The sequence below is a fragment of the Podarcis vaucheri genome, assembly GCF_965113315.1.
Source record: "Podarcis vaucheri genome assembly, chromosome: 14".
Taxonomy (NCBI): domain Eukaryota; kingdom Metazoa; phylum Chordata; class Lepidosauria; order Squamata; family Lacertidae; genus Podarcis; species Podarcis vaucheri.
In genome coordinates, this window is record NC_138752.1 from 38,333,246 (window position 1) to 38,348,950 (window position 15,705).

General features: G+C 45.6%; 1 protein-coding gene across 1 annotated transcript in view; it reads left to right on the top strand.

Annotated features, from left to right (window-relative positions):
• Positions 1-789: 789 nt before the first annotated feature.
• NTN3 (netrin 3) overlaps positions 790-15,705 on the top strand; it is a 112,476-nt gene continuing 97,560 nt past the window's right edge. Inside the window, exons 1-2 of the mRNA XM_082199102.1 lie at positions 790-1,166; positions 1,302-1,390. The gene's annotated coding sequence lies outside the window, so the exon portion shown is untranslated. The remainder of the gene's footprint in view (positions 1,167-1,301; positions 1,391-15,705) is intronic.

Below are 15,705 nucleotides of genomic sequence, written 5' to 3' on the forward strand. Positions count from 1 at the left end.
CCCTGGCCGGCCCCGCCTTTTTCAATTTCCTAGAACTTCCAAGAACCCAACAGCCTGTGAAGCCAAAAAAATAAAGGAGAAATAAAACCAAGCCCTGTCTTCACCTCGTCTCTGCCTTTCCAAAAAGCTGGAAGTGCAGCAGTGCCTGACAAGCCCTTTAACCCCCCCCCTTCCCAGCCCTTGAATTCACTTTCCCCGGAGACTCCCTGTTTTAATTTCCAAATTCCTTTCCCCATCCTCACCTCCTTGCAAGAATAGTTTATAATCTCCCCCTTTCTCTCTCTTTTCCTGCCTTGGTTCCAGTTACAGATGGGTAGCCGTGTTGGTCTGCCATAGTCAAAATAAAAAAATTTCTTCCTGTAGCACCTTAAAGACCAACTAAGTTAGTTCTTCAGATACACATGTGTATCTGAAGAAGTGTGCATGCACACAAAAGCTTATACCAAGAACTAACTTAGTTGGTCTTTAAGGTGCTACAGGAAGAAATTTTTTTATTTATTTTTATTCTGGCTGCTCAGCGCGGCACTTTTCTCCCCAATTCTCCTTCCTCTTCCACCTTTCCTTTTAGCGGGGGCTGGGAGGGGGGTTCGGTGGGCTAGCCAGCCTCGGCTAGAAAAGGAGCTCCCTTTTACAGAGAGGACCGAAAAGGCAGAGCAAAGGAGGTGGAAGGAGGAAAAGAGAAGAGAGAGAGAGAGAGAGAGAGAGAGAGAGAGAGAAAGAAAGAAAGAAAGAGAGAGGGAGGGAGGCGAACCCAGGAAGGCAGGGCATAACTTTCTCTCTCGCACTCACATGCACACACACACCTCCCTGTATGTGATTAAATGTCTTGAAATCTGCTTCTGATTTCCTCGGGGAGTTGACTTTTTCCTTCTCTCTCTCTCTCGCCCCCAACCCTTGGATTTATTGAAACCTTTTTTTTAAAAACTCCCATTTAAAGGCAGCCCGACGCTGAGGCTCAGTTTCTCCACTGTTGCATTTCTCCCACCCCCCTCTCTTCCCACCCCCTCGCCGCTCTTTCGGTCCCTCCCAGCGAAGCAGCCCTTCATTGGGCAGTTCAGTGCGAGCGAGCAAGAGAGAGACGCAGCAGCAGCAGCAGCCGGGTGGCAGTGGGCGAAGAACCCAGAGTCGCCCTGAGCCGCTGAAGCAGCAACCACGCTGACTTTGGGGTGGGTGGGGGCTGGCTTTGTGGATCCTACCCCCTCCACCACCTTTTTGTGTGCGCGTGTGCTGCTGTTGCAATCAGCTGCACCAGCAGAATTTCTCTCTCCAGAGTTCCAAACTCTTTATTTTCCTTTTCTTAGCCAAGACGATTTGGGTGTCTGGAATTTACACTCCGCTGACATCTCTCCGCTGGGCGTTGGAGTGGAACTTTCTACCTGTTCTTGTCGCAGTAAGTTGTTCTCCCTCCCCACCCGCCCTGCAGTGCTAAATGTTTATTATTTTTTTAAAGGCAAGAAAATATTTTCTTTCTTTCTTTCTTTCTTTCTTTCTTTCTTTCTTTCTTTCCTATTTGTATTTGGAAGTGGGGGAGAAAATCTCTCTTTCCATTTTTGCTTACTGAATAGATTAAGAATCGGCTTTTACACACACCCTCTGCTACTTCAGCCCTGTCCAAGGTAAATAGTATTTAATGAGACTTTTTATTTTTCTTTCCGTCTATTTTTCTCTCTCCCCCTCCCCTTCCACCTTTCCTTTTTATTTCCTGTTTAATCCTTTCAGAGCTTCTTCTTGGAATTTCAATCGAGGGACAGAACTTTTAAAACCCTTTCCATCTGATAAATCCTGCACTAACTCTTGGTCCCTATGGCGTGTGTGAGAAAGTTAGTATTATATAACAAATTGGCACCTTTAAGCAATTTGTCGACTAAAATAACTGTCCCGCTGCTCAGTTTGATGGACAGTTTTTATATAAGGGAGAGCCAGGGGGGTCTTTAAACATGGTTGTAGGAAGATCGGCTGGTTCATTTTGGAATAAACTTCAGGAGATGAGGGAGAGAAGTGGAAGAAGAGGTGGGTGTGTTCAGAATAATGGGTCCAGGAAGGCAGGTGGGAAGAGAATGCATGTTCTGGCTTTCAACAGCTGTAAGGCGGTACAGGAGTTGGTTAGACCTTGAGACTGAGCAGGGCATAATTTTACATGGACATTAGAGACAGAATCCTGGGACAGATGTGTTGCAAGATTGTGTATAAGAATCTTTGGCAGACTCTTTCCTTAGAACTTTTTCTTTTTAAGCAGAGATTGGATAGCTGCCTCTCAGGGTTGTTGTAGCACCAACTTTCCTGCACAGGCAAGGGGTCAGCCTAAATGACCTCTGAGGTACCTTCAAATATGCCAATTTTGACTTTGTGATTGCAAAGTGGGATTTGTGCAGAGTTGCAAGATGTCTTTTGAAGAGCCCATCCCTGACATCACACATCAGGGATGAAGGCTTGGGCGAGAGGGCTTGTGGATTTTTTGCTGTTCTGGCTCCATCAATTTCTCCTGGAGACATTGTTGGTAGATAGTGCCTAAGAGGTACCCTTTTGCTCCGAACAATACCCATCCCATATATTTCCCAGAGAATAGTCACTTTGGAGCTCCCCCCCCCCTTTGGCTTCCTGGCATTCTGGTGCTTCAGCTGTAATTTCGTTATTCACCACTCTGCAGAGACTGTCTACTTCTCAGCTTTCTTCTGTATCGACTGGGTGAACTCCAGTTCAACCTGAAGCAGGTGGGTCAGGCAGCCCTTTAAGGGATGTCCGTCTCACCCTCTGCATTCAGATCCCAATGTTTGGGGTGTGCATCTCAAAGTATGTGTGGGAGGGAGGGAGTTGTGGGGTTTTTTTGCCAGTGGCTACTGGATTTGTTGCCCCCCACCCACCCACTTCCCTCTGCTGCTTAACGCTTTAGAGATTTCTCCTCTCTAAAACTGTTCCCAGATGAAGTGAAGTGCTGATTTAATAAGCAACTGCTAGCATGTGTGTTTTGGCACCAGAAAGCTGGCAGAATTATTTCTTTTCTTTTTAAGAGTTAAGGCATCATCTGAAGCTGTGTGCACACACACACACCCTTCCCAAATAGAGTATCTGCTGTTCTGGCATATGAAGCCTGCATGTAAGACTTTATTTTTTAAAAAAATTACTGCCGTTCTTTGAATAAGGAACATAAGAAGAGCCTTCCTGGGCTAGACCAAGAGTTCATGGCGTTCAGCATCCCATTGGCCGGAGTGTCCAGCCAGAGGGCTCTGAGAAGCTACTAAGAAGGACATCAAAAAGCTATCCCTCCCTTGTTTCTCACCATCCAGTATTCACAGAGAGACTACCTCTGATAATGGAGGTTCCATATAGCCATCATGGCTATTAGTTTAGTTTTTTTATTAGTGGACCATGAATTTGTCGCCTTCCAAAGCACTCTAAGTCAATTGCTGCCACAACCTTCTGTGGCAGTGAATTCTACAAATGAAGTGTTTTGTGAAGAGGCTCTGTTTTCTCTCTGTGTGTTTGTAGTGTGCTCGGATTCATATGTTATTCTGAAATTGTGTCTGGGGTGAAAACCTTATGCAGAATTCTGGAGAGCATGTGCTTGCTATTTCATGACATTTTGGTTGGTCTGATTAAAGATATTACTCAATCGTTGGTTTTGGTCTTTTTTTCTTCTGGACCAGTGCAGCTGCATTCACTTTATTTATTATTTTGCATTTCATGTTGAGTATTGTTCTTTAGAGTAATGAACCCCTCAGAAAGGCGAATGCTCTTTCCAATGATTTTCTCCCTCCATCCCCAAGATGCTGCTATTAATTGGCAGAAGTGCTATACGAGCATCATTGTGTTTGCCCTCACAACATCCCTGAAAGGTAGACTAGCAGTCTTCCTGTTCTTATTTACTCAGTAGCCTGTCCTGTGTGGTTTCAAAAGACAAGAAGGGGTGTTCTTTAGCTCAAAGAGATGTTAGAAGAAGAAGAAAACCATCCTACAGATTGTTCCTCAATGTTTGAAAATCAGGTTCTCCAGCATTTGAAATGAAATGGGCTTGTATTAACTAGCAGAGTAGACCCACTGAAATTAATAGCCCTAAGTTAGCTTGGCTATTATTTTCAGTGGGTCTATTTTGAGTAAAAGTTAGTTGGCTGCACAGGACGTGGGTGGCGCTGTGGGTTAAACCACAGAGCCTAGGACTTGCCGATCAGAAGGTCGGCAGTTCGAATCCCCACGACAGGGTGAGCTCCCATTGCTCGGTCCCTGCTCCTGCCAACCTAGCAGTTCAAAAGCACGTCAAAGTGCAAGTAGATAAATAGGTACCGCTCCGGCGGGAAGGTAAATGGCATTTCCGTGCGCTGCTCTGGTTTGCCAGAAGCGGCTTTGTCATGCTGGCCACATGACCCGGAAGCTGTACGCCGGCTCCCTTGGCCACTAAAGCGAGATGAGCGCCGCAACCCCAGAGTCGGTCATGACTTGACCTAATGGTCAGGGGTCCCTTTACCTTTACCTAGTTGGCCAGAACCCAAGATATGTGGCATCTTAATGTTCTTGAGTGTGCATGTATTTGCATTCACATGCATGGGAGATGAGTTGCCCAGTTTTGAGCTCTAACTTCTAAACCATGGAGGAAGAGGTGAAGCATGGTGCGGTTAGGTCAGGAATGGGAGCCAAATGCAGCCCTCCAGTCCCGTCTGCCTGGCCCTTGGTACTCCCCCAGGCCACACCCTCTTCCCCCAGGCCACACCCCTCACAGGCCTCTTTTTTGAAGAAAGCCCTGATGCATTTTTCAGAACTGCAAAGGATGGATCTTTAATGAAGATCCTCTCTGCACATGTTCCTCCCTGTTACCCCATCGTTCTTTATGAATCCACACCCATCCACCCGCCAGCATTCAGCAGATGAAAATTAAAAACTTATTGTACTTATCAAAGTACAAAGATAGCCAGATGTTAGCAGATTTGGCTCAGCTGAAGAGAAAAAGACAAAGGCACAAACCCTGCCCCTAAAACAAAAATGTTTTGCCTTTATTATGGGAAGAGGAAAGCCATACGTTCTGCAGGCAGAGCAAAGGAAGGAAGTCTTGCAGAGTTCCTGGAAACTTGTGCTGGGATGAGAAAATGAGAAAAAGCTTGCAGCGGAGGTGTGCTGGTGCACAACAACACAAAGGAGCTAATACATTGCTCCACCTCATGTCTCCTTGTGGCAGGGAAGGGTTTTAGATCCCCTGAACTCAGCCTCATCATTCTGCTGGTCAAAACGTTCTCCATTCCCTCGCTAGCCATCGCCAAATGGGCTTGCGCTGCTTTGGAGACTGGAGCTTCTCCCTGCCTGCCTCAAAATGCAGTCAGCAAGGTTTAATGTAAGCCAGGGTTCAGCCCTGGGGCTACCGATGCAGTAACTGAGGTACTTCTGAGCATGTGCTGAGTGCATTTCTCCCACGAACAGGAAACCTATCCTCAAACGCATGTGGGCTTAGGGGCAGGTTGTCTAGATGAGAGCAGATGGCATCCTAGGAAGCCTCAACTCCACCTGCCCCAAATAGCAGTCCTTTTACAAGGTCCCTTCAGATGGAGCTTCTCCAGTCTGGTTGGCCACTGTGAGAGGGGATAGGGCCATGGCTCAATGGTAGCACATCCGTCTTCCATGCACAAGGTTACAGGTTCAATCCCCACCATCTCTGAGTTGGGCTGGGAGACAATCGATCCCTGCCTGAAACCCTGGAGAACTGCTGCAAGTCTGTAGATGATACTGAGTGAGATGGACCAGTGGTCTGACTTGGTATTAGGCAGCTTCCTGTGTTTCCTATGGATTAGATGGGCCTTTGGCTCTTGTTAGGTTCTCAGGGTCCCTGCTGAAGCAGATTGATACTGCTAGTGCCACCTTTTGGGATAATTTGTGATGTGTGCCTGCTGGCAGCAAGTACCAGTTGAACATAATCACCCCTCTTCTTACCATGTGTTTCTCATAATTATTATTGCGGACTGATTTCATTGCTTATTCCCAAAGACTTTATTGGGAAGGCTCATCACAACCTGTTTGCCTCATTTGAGAAGTGACACTCTCAGATTTGCCAGGGAGTGCTGAACTCTCTCCCCAGTTCTGAAATGTGTTAACAGTTTGGAGAGGGGGAGATGTTGTGAGATGCAAAAGGGGGTGCTCCGAAATGAGAAAATGGACCCTCTGGGTTCCCCTTTTCGGAAGGGCTGTCATTCTGTGGAAGAGCTACCAAGCATAATATCCAGTTAGGACTGGGAATGTTCAGGGACAGAGACCAGTCCTCTTCCTAATAGTGTGAACAATGGCGGTTATTGAAATAGAGAGCAAAATCTTCACACGTTAACATTTTAAGGTGGACATTTTGCAGCTGGGGTGAGAAATCTGTGGTCCTTCAGATGGTATTGGACTCCAACTTCTTTCTCCATGATCTGTGGTCCAGGGGAAGATTATGGTCTTCTGTACCTAGTACTATTTTTAAAAATAAATAAATATGCATTTTATTTTATTTAACAAAATTAATATACTGCATGATTGCGATGAATCCTCTACGTGGTTATATGTGTGTGTGAGAGAGATCACTAAAACACAGTAAAAACAGGTGCAGGCGGTAACAATTTTGCGTGTGTCCCATTGATGTGCAACCGCTGACATGTGTGGCGTTTGTGGACCCGGAAGGGGATGGATCAGAATGGGCTTATATGTGACCACTGACATGTGCAATGACCTGGAACGCAACCCCTGCACAAATGGGGAGTTGTCTATATTTTAAAACATTCAAAAGATTATTTAAATTAACAGGACGCGGGTGGCGCTGCGGGTTAAACCACAGAGCCTAGGACTTGCTGATCAGAAGGTTGTGGTTCAAATCCCCACGACGATGTGAGCTCCCATTGCTCGGTCCCAGCTCCTGCCAACCTAGCAGTTCGAAAGCACATCAAAGTGCAAGTAGATAAATAGGTACTGCTCCGGCGGGAAGGTAAATGGCGTTTAAAAACACATGTCAAATTCCACATCTCAGGATAGGGTTGCCTAAACAAAAGTGTTTTAAGCAGGTGCTGAGAAGAGTGCAGCAAAGGCAGCTGCCTGATGTCAATAGGCAAGGAGTTCCAAAGTGTGGGTTCTACCAACACTAAAAGATTGATTTCTTGCAAGTACAGAACAAGGATCATGTGAAACTTGTAACGGTGCCAGCTCTGCAGATTGAAGTGGTTGAGTGGCCGCGTATGGGGTAAGGCAATCTTGCAAGTAAACTGGTCCCATGCTATTAAGGGCTTTATATACTAGTACCAACACCTTTTAGTAACACATCTGGGTTTAAAAAACAAAAACAAAACCCAGATGTAGCTGCCAGCCATGCAATTAAAGTAATATCTACTTTGTCCCTGAGAGAGGCAAGCAAGCCCTTGGCGATGCATCCACCACCTGAGCTAGCATCTGTTGCAGTTGTCCTTGCATCTGGAAGCGAGATAAGTGGATGGAAAAGGCCCCCTGGCACTAATCCAGGTGCTGATTCATCTGACAAAGATAAGCACTTAGGGGAAAGGGCTGTAGCTCAGTGGTAGAGAACATGCTTTGCATGCAGATGGTCCCAGACTCAATTCCGGGCATCTCTGAGTTAGGCTGGGAAAAGACTCTTCTTGCTTAAAGCCCTGGAAAAAGCCACTGCCAGTCAGTGTAGACACTATTGAGCTAGATGAACCAATGGCCTGACTCAGTATAAGGATGCAGTTGTGTACAGCCTGCAAGACATGTTTGGTGCAATTTTTGTGGACACCGTGCAGGAGCTGGCATGTGAACGTCAACCAGTGGCGTAGCGTGGGGGGTGCAGGGGGGCCCGGCCGCACCGGCCGCAACATCGGGGGGGGGCGGAAGAGACTTGAGTGCTAAAATCCTTGGGTTAGGGGGCGCAAATTACTTGCCTTGCCCCGGGTGCTGACAACCCACGCTACGCCACTGACGTCAACAAAGGCATTGCACCAGCTAAACAGGTAGTCAGTTCACTGGCTGATTTGAGATTGGCTGTTTCCCTGCAATATGCCTTTCTTAAAACAGAGGGAGCCAATGGGCTATATGAGGCTGGTTGTAATTGCATGGTGTTAGGCTAAAAACACTCTGTTGGCGCTCAGAGATGCTTTAGTCTTAAGTAGTACTTCAGAAACTGGATCCAGTGGGGTGGGGGTTAGGGATGGGGGATAAATCTGGTTTAGTTCACATTGAAAGGCAAACCTTATGTGACATTATGTGAACTGAACCACAGCTATCCTTCAAAAATTGTACTTCTCCAAACCTTGCAATGCCATTCTCCAGCCAAGTAGTGGGCACAAAAATCCATGTAGTAGGGTCAAGTGTGCATAAAACTGTGTTCTATTGGAGAAAAGAACATACCATAATGCCTTGCATTAGGGGAAACTGCTTTGCAAAAAAGTGTGTATATTCGGTAAAACAGCATAGGAATATAAGGGCACTAGGAGAAATTTATACTGCAACGCCGATTAATTTTCATGAAGACTGGGGAAAAAAATCGCAAACTGATGTGGAAATGCACAGTACGTGCATGGAGATTAGAAAACCAAGAAACTGAAACTGACAGACTTTCTCATCCCTACCTGGAAAGGACTGAACTTTGTGATTAATAAAACTCTGGGCACAGGAGGGATGTTTTGCACATGGAAATAGCTGGGTAGGGACAGGTGAGTTACTAAACAAAGCTGTTGGAGAGTGAGGAGACCTGAGGACATCATTGTGATGATGATATGCAGGCACTGCTAGTCAAGTGGGACTCTGTACCTCAAACAGTCTGTTTCAGAACTGTTAGCAGATGCAAAGTCCATGAGACATATGCATCCTTGGCACGAGGAGGCAAGCCTGGGAGGATGGGGCCCTGACTGACTCCAGCTACAAAAATTGAGGCTGCTGAACAAGCTCTTACGTTTTTCTTGAGGGGTTATTGCTGCTGGTTGTTGTTGTTTTTTTGTATTTTAGATACAGTGGTACCTCAGGTTACATACGCTTCAGGTTACAGACTCCACTAACCTGGAAGCAGTACCTCGGGTTAAAAACTTTGCTTCAGGATGAGAACAGAAATCGTGCTCTGCCGGCACGGCAGCAGCGGGAAGCCCCATTAGCAAAAGTGGTGCTTCAGGTTAAGAACAGTTTTAGGTTAAGAACGGACCTCCGGAACGAATTAAGTACTTAACCCGAGGTACCACTGTATTGTAATTTATGCGGATATTGTTCAGTTTGATGCTGCTGCTTTTTTTTTTTACAGTGTTTTATAGTTTATGACTACTTTTGCTACGTTGCAGTTACGTGCATTTTTCATGTTGCAAGCCGCCTTCAGCATGGTTTGAACTGTGGAAAGGTTGGATAAAAATAAAATTATGTATGTATGTGAGGAAAGTGCCTTCCTAGTCTCTGGAGTGGCAGAAAACAAGCTTGCTCCATCATCTGTGTGACAGCCCTTTAAACTCAGAAATCCACATTGTGTCCTGGGCATCCCCAGATAATAGAGCTGCTCAGGTATGTGTCAGGTGTGATGTTGGTGGACACACAGAGGTCCACCCAGGGACTGCACCTGTTAAGTGGGTGGTTCAAGGAGGTTTGCAGGCAGATTTGGGATTTGAGGTTTTCCTGTAGTGCTGCTTTTATAGAACAGAGGGAGTCAATAGACTTTAAGATTAGACTTAAAGTCAATAGACTTGTTAGGTGGGATGGGGGGGGGCACAAAGAGGGGACAGTCCCATTAGGGAATTTCACAGTCATACCTGGAAGCCAAATGACTAACCTGTGTCCTTCCAGATATGGCTGAACAGTCAACCTGGCCAATGGGCAGTAATGATGGGTGTTGTAGTTCACCAACATCTGGAGAGTCACAGGTTTGGTGAATCAACAAATGTAGAATATATGGTGCACCAGATAGTTTTTATTTGCTCATTTGGTGTTTTGGGATCCTGCTGTTCATCAGGGAGGACTTCAGAGCAGCTTACATTTTTAAAAAACCAACATGTTGATAAGTTTACAGAAATCATAAATAAAATTAAAAACTCTAGCTCCCATAAGCCCCAGCCAATGAGAGTTGGAGTCCTGTAACATGTGGAGGACCAGAGATTTCCCCATCTCTGCTATTAAAATGCCTGAGGCGGTGGCTGCTAGTTGCATGGTGTGGGATAGGAAGGCACTCTGTATGTGCTCAGAGATATTTTGTCCTTTGCTTCCCCCCCAAAAAAACTGTAGAATTTTGTGGATAAGGGACCATTCCCAGATTCTGCAGCACTTAACAAATCTCTCTGCCAAAGTTGATTTTTTTTTTGGGGGGGGGGGTGTAAAAAAAGTGCATGATTTCTCTGTGAAATATATTCTGGATATTACAGTCTTGGCTGGCATTCAGACACAACATGAAGCTTAGCAGTATAGTTTAAGTGGTATCCGTTGCCAAGAACTGGACTGCATCATATGAGCATTTGTCTCTGTCTACCAGCTCAGTGCTGCTGTGTTCTGCAAATAAGGTTTGCTGCATGCCCTTTTTGAAAACTTGCAAAACATTAATCCTGTTCCTCTTCAAAACAAGCAAACAAACAAAAAACCCTATCCCCATGATTTACAAAACAGCACTAAGGACTTTGTTATAAAGCAGATTGCTTTGTTCCAAGACTAGGATGGTAGGGCAAACCACTACAGGAGTTCTGTAGGGCTGTGTTTAGAACAAGACACCCCCCACAACAAACCTCACATGCAGCCACGCCATGTGGAATCAGATCAGTGGTAATAAAGCTCTTTGCATACCAAGTGCTATTCCCCAGAACATGTGAGGCAGCCAGACAATGCAGCAGGAATGTGTGAAGGGGTTTAGGATGCCTAGGCAGGGATTAAGGTCCTGTAAAGCAACAAGTTGGATGCTATTAAATGTTCATAAAGGGCTTACGGCTGGGGTGGATGTGCCATTCCAGACCAGGTTTCTCAAATGTACCTAATCGCCAAGTGTCTCGGTGGGCTGCCGTTGGACTGCTAAGCACCTCGGTCCGCAACCTGCAGCAGGGCTTAGATCTGAAAAACATCCTCTTTTGAAAAGTCACATCCTGCATTGCGCCCTTCATAATTTCTAGGCTAATGCAGATGATCAAGGGAATGGAAAGCCTCCTTGCTTGCTGTCTGAGGGTACAGATGCAGTGGTGGCTTGAAACACAGCAAAGTTGTTCCTCCCCACCTGCTCTGCGTTTCAAGCTGCTTTCTTACATTGCCATACACACCAGAGATGAGGTGGGCATGTCTTCACTCAATGGCCATTTCCTGAGTTGTTTCTCTGCACTAAGGCTGTCATCTGCACCTGTGCAACGGCTGCCTGAAATGTTAGCACAGTTAAAATGGATTACTCTGTCACCATAGCCCACGCGTGAGGAACCTTTGGTTCTCCAGATGTTGCTGAACTACAACTCCCATCAGCCCCAGCAAGCCTGGACAGGGATGATGGGTTTTGTCATTCAGCAACATCTGGAAGGCCAAAGGCTTCTCTGTGAAATATATTGTTGAGCCCTAGCTCAACAAATCCACTTTCAAAAAGTGGAATATTTGTGGTTAGGAAAGTGAGAAATGCACTGAGAAGTGTGACCTGAATAAATGATTATTGAGAAGGCATGTAAATACCTGCAAACAAATCAGGATGAAGCTTATTGAATACTCAGTAAAGGCTGACACAGTCTAACCTCTGAAGAAGCTTTGTGCAAGGAAATTGGGATGGATGCGCAATGAAAACTCCAGGTTAACTGGAGGAGTCCTAAATAGTTTGGGAAATGGATATTTGAAGGGTTCCCATATGAACTTGCCTATGTGCAGTCATATTTGGGAGAGGTCCTGTTCCATATTCCTCCTGTGGGTGGGTCGTCTTGTACTTGGTATATTCCGTGCCACAGATTGTGGAACTCACTTCCTGCAAGACCTCCCTTGGCTTGCTTCCTACATGATATGGTGACTATGTATGCATTGGTAAAACAGAGAGAGCACAGGTTTAGGGAGGCACCATACATTTATATGGCACTCCCCCCCCCCCATATTGCCATGTGGAGTTGCAGCAAGAATGTCCATCATTTTGGCAGGAATTGTGCCATTTCAATGTTCCATACCAGGAGTCACCAACCTTTCTGGGCCAGTGGGCACATCTGGAATGTTGAGAGAGTTCCGTGGGCACCAGTCTCAAAATGGCTGCCACAGGGTGTGATGTAAGACAAAATGGCTGCCACAACAAAATGGCAGAAAAAAGAGAGGACCACAAAACAGTATGGTGAGCGCACTCTCCTCAACGAATCCATGGGGAAAAGGCACCTACATCAGCAACTGTTGCACTCTGTTCAGAATGGAAGAGTGGATGAGTGCGATTTTAAACATTATGTTCAGACAAATTCAGACTTCAGTTGTAAATTGTTTTTCTTGGAATCTTTTTAAATATTTTTAGATGTGACAACTCAATAGCACAGACTTGCCTCACAGTTATTTGGAATTTAAGAAATAAATTGAATCCAGTGACAACTGTTAAACATACTAATTTTTAGCATGCCTGAAGGGTGAAGCCTATTAATAAATGTTTCCCTTCGGAATAACCACGTGGAAAAAAACCACGTGAAAACCAATTACAACTTTGATTTTTGATTTGACTGGTATGGTTTCTATTCCCGTTGCCCGTTTTGACTTGTAATCCTTCATTAGGTTACTAACTAATCTTATGAAATAACGCACTTCTCAAATGGGGGAAATTCCCCAGTGAAAAGGTTTTCCATTTCTTGACAAGCTTCCTTGGAAAATTTTCTACCCCAAATCACTGACTCTGCATAAATGTAGGTTTAGCTGCACGACATGAAATACAGGCCCTAGATGTTACTAACAAGTTTTACTAAATTTAGATACACCGGGTCTCAAATTCTACATAAGCCAGCTTCAGTGTGTGTGTTTTGGGGGTGAATCATAATGGTAACCAAAAGCATCTAGGAGCCAGAACCACTGCCTCATCTGTTCTGTTTGTGGTGGGGGACATATACTAAGCTCAATGAGCCCACAGCCTAATTTCAAGCAGCCCTTGATTTAATTTTCTGCGGGTGGCAAGGAGAGAGGAAATGGCGGGAAAGTGGGCAGCTGAAAGAGGAAGAGGGTGCTTTCAGACTGCTGCTAATTTCAGGTGGGATTCAGTCCTATACCAGCAAATTCTTTTCATGCAATTGAAGCTGATTTGGTGCTTTTGCACAACCCTCCCCCCTACTTTGCTACCATACTTGTACTTTTTGTGATAAGCAAAGTGATAGGAAAATGCACTGGAAAGTGTGGGCTAATTTTTTGATGCAATGTCATACAACTTCCCCGCAGACCAGATCATAATGGATGCTCTGTAAATGGCTGACACCGTTTAACCTCCCCCTAATTTGTTTGCATGAAGGTCACATCCATACCATACATACACCATATGCTTAAAGCACATTTAAAAATACATGGCTTCCCAAAAAGAATGCTGGGAACTGTAGTTTTCCCTCACAGACATGCAATTCCAAGTGCCCTTAAGAATCCTGTAGCTCCCAGGATTCCTTGGGGGAAGGCATGTGCTTTGAATGTATTGGGTGAATATGATATTTGTGCAAACAAATCAAGTTAAATGCTCAATAAACAGGACTTTTGGAAATGATCAGAAAGAAAATGGAGGGTGACGTTGGGGTGGGGCTGGAAGGCAGAGAGAGGAGGAGAAGGAGGGCTGCTAAGCTTTTGCCTTTGACCCCATGCACCCAACGGATTCTAAACAGATTCCCCCCAAGGGAATTGAGCCCTAGACAGAAAATAGGTCCTGTCACCCTAGTTGTTGGTGCCAATTGTAGGACAGTACAGGGCTCCCTTAGCCCTCCTGATGTTGCTGAACTAGAATTCCCATCAGCCCTGGCCATTGCCCATGCTTAGCTGAGCAACATCTGGAGTTCCCCACACCTCTTGCAGAAGAATGATGTTTTCCTAGCACACCTTTACCCCAAAGAACTAACAACTTTTTGACTTATGTCTGCAGTGTAAATGAATAGCACATGCCACAGAGTAATGCGTAATTCTGGAGGGGATGGGGACTGGGAAGTGATCCTTAGCAAGAGATTAAGATCCCATCCACGCCATATATTTAAAGCACTCTTACACAGTCATGGCTTCTCCCCAAAGAATCCTGGCACCTGTGTTTTGTTAAGGGTGCAGAGAGAGGTTGCAGAACTACAATTCCCAGCACCCTTACAAACTACAGTTCCCAGGATTCTTTGGGGGGGGAGGGACACCATGACTGTGAAAGTGGTACAAGTGTAGGTTGAGCATATGTTGTGCATGTGATAGGAGATGAATGCTGCATCCGTCTGCCTGTTTTCCTATGTAAAAGTTTGGAGGGTATGCCATTGGACAAGATTTGACCAGTGATCTCACCCCTTCAGGAGGCAGTTACTGTCACCATTGGAATGGCTTTGATATAGGATTAGATGAATTCCTGAAGGATACGTCTGTCAATGGCTACTAGCCATGGTGGGGGCTGTTCTCTGCCTCCACAGTCAGAGGCTTCTGAGTACAAGTTACTGGAAACCACAGGAAGGGATGGTGCATTTGTGCTTGGATTCTGCTTGCGTGTTTCCCACAGGCTCACCTGGCTAGCTGCTGTGAGAACAAGATGCTGGACTAGAGTGAGATTGGTCTGATCCAGCAGGGCTGTTATTATGCTCTTAATTGACCAGGAGTGTTCTTCTCCCTTCTTCTTTGACTAGCCAAATACCAACACTCACTCCTTTTCCAGCTTTAACGAACCACCTTAATTCCTGAGCTCTCCAGAAGAAAAACTGGATTGTGGATTGGGTGACCTGAGTAAACAAGGATTGTGCCCGAAGGAGCAGATGCAATAAACGGGGCGTCAAAAGTCAAATTGTCTCAGCAGCGCAGTGGTGGGTCCCCATAAGCATTAAGGGCAGATAAATCATATCACACTGAACCATATATGGAGGTGTTTTTGCCTTCCATTCTGGTGAGCAAAACTTGAGTCAGTAGGCCCCGGATTCATGACAGCTATTGTGGTTTGCAGCAGATGAGTGCTGTGGGTTGTTGCCTGCCTGTGTTGTTGCTGCTGCTACAGAAGCATACAGCTAAAGGCTTGATTCCTTGGCAAGGTCTTCGCTGGATGAACCCTGCTGAATGAATGGGAGCTGCAGCTGAATTGTGGCTTTAAGGAAGAAAAAGTTGCTCCTTCCAAGATAAAGCACAGAATGGCAAGTGGACTGAGCATTGACAGCCCTTTCTGATGCAGCTTTTTCTCTCTCCAACGCCTTTGTGCTGATTCTGATTTCTTTCCATTGTGTTTTGTAAGTCAAGAAATCTGGCCTCTTTTTCAGAAGATGCTAATTTCTCTCCCCACGGAGGGTGGGCAGAGGAGGATGTTAATTTAAGTCAGGTTCTAAGACAATAGGGTCAGGCTCTGGGTTGAAGTTACATCAATACAATAGGCAGATTTTCAAGGCTCATGCTTTAGCCAAAGTGGTACAAGCAAAGATTCGGTGGCAAGTCACGCAGAACACATCTGCCCTTTCCTTATTAGAAACAACTAATCAGCGTTGCAAGCAGTTGGGTCATTGTATGGCCTTGAGTCCAGCTCCATCACAACGTGTCGCTTCCCCCGGGGCAGTCGGGCAATGGCTACACTTCTGCCCCAGAACAAGGGCTTGACAGGCAGCATAGTGCAGTGGTTAGAACACTGGACTGAATTTTTTA